The sequence below is a fragment of the Salvelinus sp. IW2-2015 genome, linkage group LG3 (genome assembly GCF_002910315.2).
Source record: "Salvelinus sp. IW2-2015 linkage group LG3, ASM291031v2, whole genome shotgun sequence".
Classification (NCBI taxonomy): domain Eukaryota; kingdom Metazoa; phylum Chordata; class Actinopteri; order Salmoniformes; family Salmonidae; genus Salvelinus; species Salvelinus sp. IW2-2015.
The window spans coordinates 2,594,122-2,601,279 of NC_036840.1; the positions used below are offsets into that span (position 1 = coordinate 2,594,122).

The 7,158-nt window shown below is 40.9% G+C and overlaps 1 long non-coding RNA gene across 1 annotated transcript; it reads right to left on the reverse strand.

The window, feature by feature from the left end:
* Window positions 1-1,559: 1,559 nt before the first annotated feature.
* On the reverse strand, window positions 1,560-6,579 carry LOC111982422 (uncharacterized). The gene is made up of 3 exons (XR_002879744.3): window positions 6,171-6,579; window positions 4,028-4,659; window positions 1,560-2,939 (listed from the first exon to the last, which is right to left on the reverse strand). It is a non-coding gene; the product is annotated as an uncharacterized lncRNA (long non-coding RNA).
* Between the last annotated feature and the right edge of the window lie 579 nt (window positions 6,580-7,158).

Sequence of the window (7,158 nt, forward strand, 5' to 3'; positions counted from 1 at the left end):
TTAGGATTTGGCAACTGTATTTCACCGGTACTGCATGCTGATTTTAAATGCTAATGGACATACGCATAACATTAGATGCCTGAACTGCAGCTCTTTATTGAAAAAAATGTGTAGCAGCCAGTCTTTGGAGTTCCACGTCTGTAAAACAAGTTCAATCCCCCAGATGTCAGTCACTCATCCCACTGTCTGTCGGGGGGGGGGGGCTTTTTATTCCCTAATTGCCCCCATGTTCTCATCCCACTATCTGTCTGACCCCAAAGACTCTGCCTCGCCTTTGGGGTCAGCTCGATGCTCTGAACGCCATCACACAGCTTTAATTGAATTGCAGAGACTAGCTTCCTAATTAAGTGATTAGGGCTGAGAACATGGGGGCAATTATTCTATCCTCCTGATTCCAGAGAATTATTTTATAAGCCTGGTGTGGAACAACTGGATTGGGTGGTCTAATGACGTACGCAATGCAGTGTTCAGTTGAAATATGCTGAGAACATGATCGTGTTGTCATATTGATGGAGTCAGATAGTCAAGACCATCTGCAAGGATCTGAGTTTGGGTTGTTGAGCTGTCATGATTTTCAGAATTTGATTTATCAAGGTTGATAACATGTTTCCATTCACTGTTGAAGTCAAATTCAGAGTTGATCGTGTTTTGCCGAAAGAACAACTTGTTTATGAAAAATGTTCCCTCTAAGCTGTGCGTGGGACTGCCGCACAGAAGAAATATCAGCCTGCACAGAGAAGCACGAGATTGAACTTCACTCAACTTTATACAGTTTTCCCGTTAATTAACACGATCAATGTTTCCCTTTACTGTGGGAATTGGGATCCAATCAACGCAATATTAGACACTTTCAATACAACATAACGAAACAAAACAAACGATGCAAGAGTTAGTATGCAAAACTAACTATACAATATATTATGTTGTAGGCAGAACGCATCAGAGTAGGTTTCTATTGTGTTGACAGGAATGACTCAGGCCTGTACTCTACACAGACCACTGGGCCAAAACAAATCAGAGCTGCAGTATGCCTATATGCAAATAGACCATTGCCATGTATGGATCTGTGCCATTCACTTTGAACTGCTGTTTTTACAGCATAAGCGGTCGTGAGTAGATGCGCTTGTTTTGAGATCAAAGCGAGAGCTGCATTTAGCCACCAGTGCACATATGTACATTTGTTCATATTCATTGCTAGTGAGTGAGTTATTAGCCCAGTGATAGATCATTTGTAGTCAGCAATAGGGGTGATTGCTTCCTACAAGAGCACAGAATGTGTACATTTCTAGTCACCTTTGAAAAATGTGTCAGGTAAAGAACTTTTTTTGTCTTAAAGGGGCAGTGTTGTATTTTGAGACAGGCTTGAATAAGCTAAGTAGCCAATAGGCAGAGGGTAGCATCATTTGTCTGATTCTCTGTAATAATGGTATGGGAAAAATGTTGCATTTTATTTTGTTGAAGTGGTTTCTTGCATCAAACAACACAACAACATTTTCAGTCACCTCCTTGTCTGAAGGACAAGTGGATAAAAAGTTTAATGTCAAGCCCTGCATGTTTTTATCAAAAGTCACATGGAATGTAGGCCTACATTGAACACCACACATTGGCTGCTACTTTGGGCTGAATGACAGAACAGCTATTTCCATGTTAAAATGTTATTGTATGCATTTTCTCCATTATTTCTGACGGTTGGCCACTCTGGTAGGCCTACATTATGATCAAATAGCCACAGCTGTCTAATTGACCACTCTTAAAACTAACTTAAAGTGGGTACAGCCTCAGTGTTCACAGTAAACGTACGTTGGAAGTTACACAGAATTTTCACAAAATTCAAGTTGCGCTCAGCAGACCTGAAATTTTCTCAGTGACGTAAAACATTTGAGGGAACATTGATTATGAGTCTTGATCTTTTAACTGGATGGATGACGCACAAACAATCTTAAAAGCGTGAATCTGTGAACTCAACTCAAGTCAAGTCAATAAATATCCAATGAACCTGATCTGAACAGAACATTATTTTCAACACACCTGCCTCAAGGCATGTCACAAAGATTCTCATAAATCTATTAGCCGTAAGCATGTAGTCACTGTTAACGTCTGTCAATTCTCCTCACATTTCTCCTCACAAATGTTGCATGTTTAACAAGGTACAGTTATTAACATGGTAATTCACAGGTGCCTTTCAAATGTGTAATTACACAACATTATTTACATAGTGTAACAAGAAAATGTGTCATAGCATCAATAATTACACACGTGGAATAACCTTCGGCCAGTGGATGTGTAATTACACATTCCTTGTTCCAATTGTGTAATAACTGATAGCTATTAGCTCTACACCCTTATTACCACATAATGACATAGTAACACGTAACTATGTTGTTACTAGTTATTACTGTGTAGATATATAGTCATAGGGGTAACTTAATGTAAAGTGCTCCCCAAATTCATTAAAACCACCAGGTTTTACGTGTTAAGACTTTGAATGGCCTCATCCTAATCCTTTTGGTATTCAGGCAGCACATAATGCAGCCCATAATGGAAGCAACCAGATTTGGGGAGGGCAATCAATGAGTCTAAATTGAGAAATGGAGGGGCCGTGCCTTCAACCTCCTGGTGCATTGTTTACACGCCACCTAATTTAAAAGGAATTTAATGCATAATTGCCTGTACATCTGGGGCATCACCTTGATAATTGAGAGGAGGGAGAGATGGGGTGATGTTGGGAGAGGAAGAAAGGGGGAGGGCAGACTTCTCCTCTTATTTTGTGTAGATCAATCAGACCGTTTCCCAGCAGCGAAGGAGAATAGAAACAGCCAACTTCTGTTCAGTGTCTTTGTGCTCCCTCAGTGACTGTCCCCCCTCTGTTTCTCTCACCCCTTTTTTGGTTCCCGTCGTCCAAGTGTCGAAGCAACAAGTTGAATTCTTTGCCATTGTGGCTGTTAGGGAGATAATGAACAGGCTTATTAGACAAAGTCGTTAGTGTGGGTTGTAATTCTCCTACTTCATCTGCTCATTAGCCGTCAATATTGTTAATTAGTGGCGTTAGGAGTAACAAACATCTGAGTTGGTGCAGCGTTGAATCTCAGATTTTCTGCTGTGGTCTGCCTCTTTCCTGTACTGTGGCCATGGCTCCATTCATTGTTGCCTGAGAATGGCCAAAGGCTTAGCTTTCAGGACATACGTGTGGTAGCGATGGAACTGTGGTGTACTTATAACTGACTTGCCTAGCTAAATAAAGGTTGAATAAGTACAAAAATAAGCCACTGAGGTCAGCTTGGGTCACATTACTTCCTGTGAAACTGACCGCTAACATCAACAAATTTAACACAGGGAGTAAGTGTAAGAGAATTTCCAGTCATCTGGTGATTTTCAGTACGTATACTGTTCTCTTTGAAGTAGAAAGAAGAATCGATATAAGTTTAAATATTAGACATGTGTAAGCAGAATGAAGGCTGAGCCCATGTGAGTGTACAAAGCTGGATCAACATTGAGTCAAAAATTAGACATGTCCTAAAACAGAACATAAGCAGAATCCGTGTGGATGAGGCAAGGTAAACCAACAAGACGTGTCTGGTCTGGGCCATATCTGATCTTGTGAAGACCTTTGGACAGGAACATTAGCTAATCAGTTATAGGAACCATTAGGAGTATGCATGTCACGCCACCAATAGAATTTATGCCCCAATGTCTGAGCCAATAAGAGAATGGAAACTAAGCAAGACAACAAGATTCATAAAGTGAAGTGACGATGTTATGTAAGGGTAAGACTGTATAAAAGTCAAGTACTAAGAATGGAGAGTCGGTTCTTCCATGGAATTGCTGTTTGTAATAAAGTCTATTTGAATTCACAAGCTCCGCTATCTGAGAAGTATTTGATTCAATATTTCCACGACATAAGTAGCCCAGGTTCTCTTAGCTACGGTATAGGACGGGTCTCGGGTTACATTGAATTCTGTTCTATCCGCCTGGGATGCCAGGCTCACAGTCATTAGATAGCTATTGTTGAGACGACCACTCCACTCACCTTAGGTTGAGTGTGTCTCGCTGATTTCCACAGAGCCTTTTCACTTCCTCCTGAAAACCACGTGTCCTCCAGTTAAGTTGAGAACAATGGCCTTTTCATTTGTGCCATTTCGCACGTCGCTGATGATCTCCTATTTCAAACCTGTTTGAAACCCCCTGAAAAAAAATGAGTCCCATGCAAAATGCAGAGGAGTTTATTTATTTAATTTGTCATTAATCATGCTGAACTAAATGATAAGGTGGCGTGCCGCAATTAATCAATGACAACAAGGGCAGCAACATCTTTTCAGTTGTTTATTGTGCACTATTGGCACTATTTTTGTATTTTTAATTAGGAATGGGTTTGCTTCGGAGTCAAAACTAAGAGGCTTGGTGTGTGTGTGCGTAAGAGTGTGCGTGTGGCTGTGGAATATAGGATGAGTGTTTTAATTATGATGCAGAGTCCTGCGTGTCTTCCGTCCACCGTAGTCCTCTCTGATTTATGACGGCAACGGAGAGGAGACACTAGATTGTTTTCATCTTGTTTCCTCCGACCAGGGAGGAGGGAGAGTCGGTTGCTCTTTTGATACATTTTTTCTTCTGCATTTCCTACATGTGGGGAGAGAAGACTGTGTAGGACATGCACCAGTGAGTCTGGAGAGAAGAGAGAGAGAAAAAGAGAGAGATATGTATTTTATAATTGTCACGCCCTGACTTTAGTTATATTTTGTTTTCTTTATTTTTTGGTTCTTTTTTTGTTGTCTCTGATTGGGGAGCCTATTTAGGTTGCCATTTCCATGTTGGTTTTGTAGGTAGTTGTTTTCTGTTTTGTGTGAGTACCTGACAGAACTGTTGCGTTTTGTTCCACTTTTGTTTTTTGTTTCAGTGTTCAGGTTATAATAAAATTCATAAACACGTACAACGCTGCGCTTTGGTCTACTCTTTCTTCCTCAGACGAACATCGTTACAATAATGGAGAGGAGAGAGAGAGAGAAAGAGAGAGGGCATTGAGTTTGGTGGAATCAGRGAAAWAAAAAAAAKWTTGATTTCAACTCGTCCTTGGTCCATATTTATTTAGCGTCAGATATGCGTCAGATATGCTGTTATTGTCACGTTCGTTATAGCGATGAGACCAAAGTGCAGCGTGATTTGAATACATCTTCTTTTAATAAAGAAAGAACACGGAATGAACTATACAAAAACAACAAAACMAACGTGAAGCTATATAATCATAGTGCTGACACAAGCAACTAAACATAGACATAGATAATCACCCACAAAATACTCAAGGAATATGGCTGCCTAAATATGGTTCCCAATCAGAGACAACGATAAACAGCTGCCTCTAATTGAGAACCAATCTAGGCAACCATAGACATACAAAACCCCTAGACTGGTAACAACCKCATAAACATACAAAAACCATAGACAGGACAAAAACATATAATCACCCATGTCACACCCTGACCTAACCAAAATAATAAAGAAAACAAAGAATACTAAGGTCAGGGCATGACAGTTATAGCTAACTTAATTGATTTGATTGACAGCTGTGTTTTTTTCAAGTGGAATAGACAGAAGAATGAACATGCACATTACAGTATAGACTATATTTATTTTTTACTAGTGGCTTTGCACTTAATATACGCAGGGAGAAGCAGAGATGTCTCTTCTACTCTCTGCTGAGCCAAATACCGAGCTGAGATTACAGGACCAATGGCAGACAGGAATGATTACGGAGGTTAAATGACCTCATATTATCCAAAGACTCTTTCTCTACTTCCCTCTCTGAGGAGAACCATCACCTCTATTTAGTTTCTCCTTGGMGTAGAGCACTGTGTGGGCTAGCTGCCACTTGCCTGGTCTTAATCAGTAGGCCTCTGCCTGCAGTGGCTGTGAAAAATGGTTGTGCCTCTGCAGGTATTGTGATTGGAAAAAGGCAGCCATTTTGTGCTCCTGGGGAAGGAGGACCTGAGGTCATAGGTGGCTCCTCTCTATGAGGACATTAAGAAAACACTCCTCTGTATTTAAAGATGGAGAGAAAATAGTTGTTCCTTTTTCAAGCAAGATCAAGCAAGTTCAAGCAAGATTTACGAAGACTCAACGGTTAACAAATTATTTCTGACTGACTGTGGAGGAACACAATGTAATTCAAGTGGCAGTACCATGATATTGGAATGTCTCCGTATTTCTCTGCTAGATGTTTCAGCAGTACCACAGCTGCTACACCAGCCATGAAATGAAGTGGTTGATTCTGAAAGCAATTCTGGCCTCTTGGTTTATTTCTTTTTTCTTCAATGAATTTCCTCTGCCTCTGTAGACGGAGAGAGTGCCCTTTCACTCATCGGAGGAGTGCAGATGACCCTCATCAATTCTTACCCCGGAGACGCGGCCAGCTGCTGAAGTCCGTAGCTCGTCTCAACTCCCCCTACTCTCCCTTTGTTTGTTGCTATTTTATTCATGTCCCCTTTGCTTATCCCTCTAGTGACAAAGCCATTTGTTTTATCCAAAGCAATTTGGGGTTTTATTGCAGTGTGTTTGTGGCACAGTGAGGTGCTGTCGGAGCACCGATAAATGTAGAGGACGCCGACAGCCGGTACCCATCCTGCCAGTCACCCACCCACAGGCAGGGGAGTCCAGACACCAGCTTACCCCTCCCTTATGGCCTTCCTGTGTTATGTAATGTACACAGAGAATTTGAACTGTCAAATAAATACAACAAACAAACACAATGCAAACATTCTAACAGGAAATGATGACGAAATAGAGTCCATTGCATTCATTGCAGGTGTCCTGTTCCCGACACAGAGGTGTTCTTGCAGTGTAAGCATTTGAGTGTTATATTCTCTTCAGTGGGACAATTCACTCTTTTCCTCTCATAAGGAGGAGATTGTAGCCATCAATATTGATTTCGCTCAGCTCAATTGCAGATGATTGCATACGTTTCCCTTTTAGATCTGCATAGATAATGATCACTGTCAGTTAATCTAACATTATCACCCACCCACAGAAAAGTTTAACGGTTGGTTCCTGACAGAGGCTTTGAGTAGATCAGTAGACATATTACTGAAGACGCCTGGGTCTCCTTAAAAAGTTTAGGCCCTCTTAAAACATTGATGGGCTAATGTCTGTTGAGGGACAAAAATTAAATAT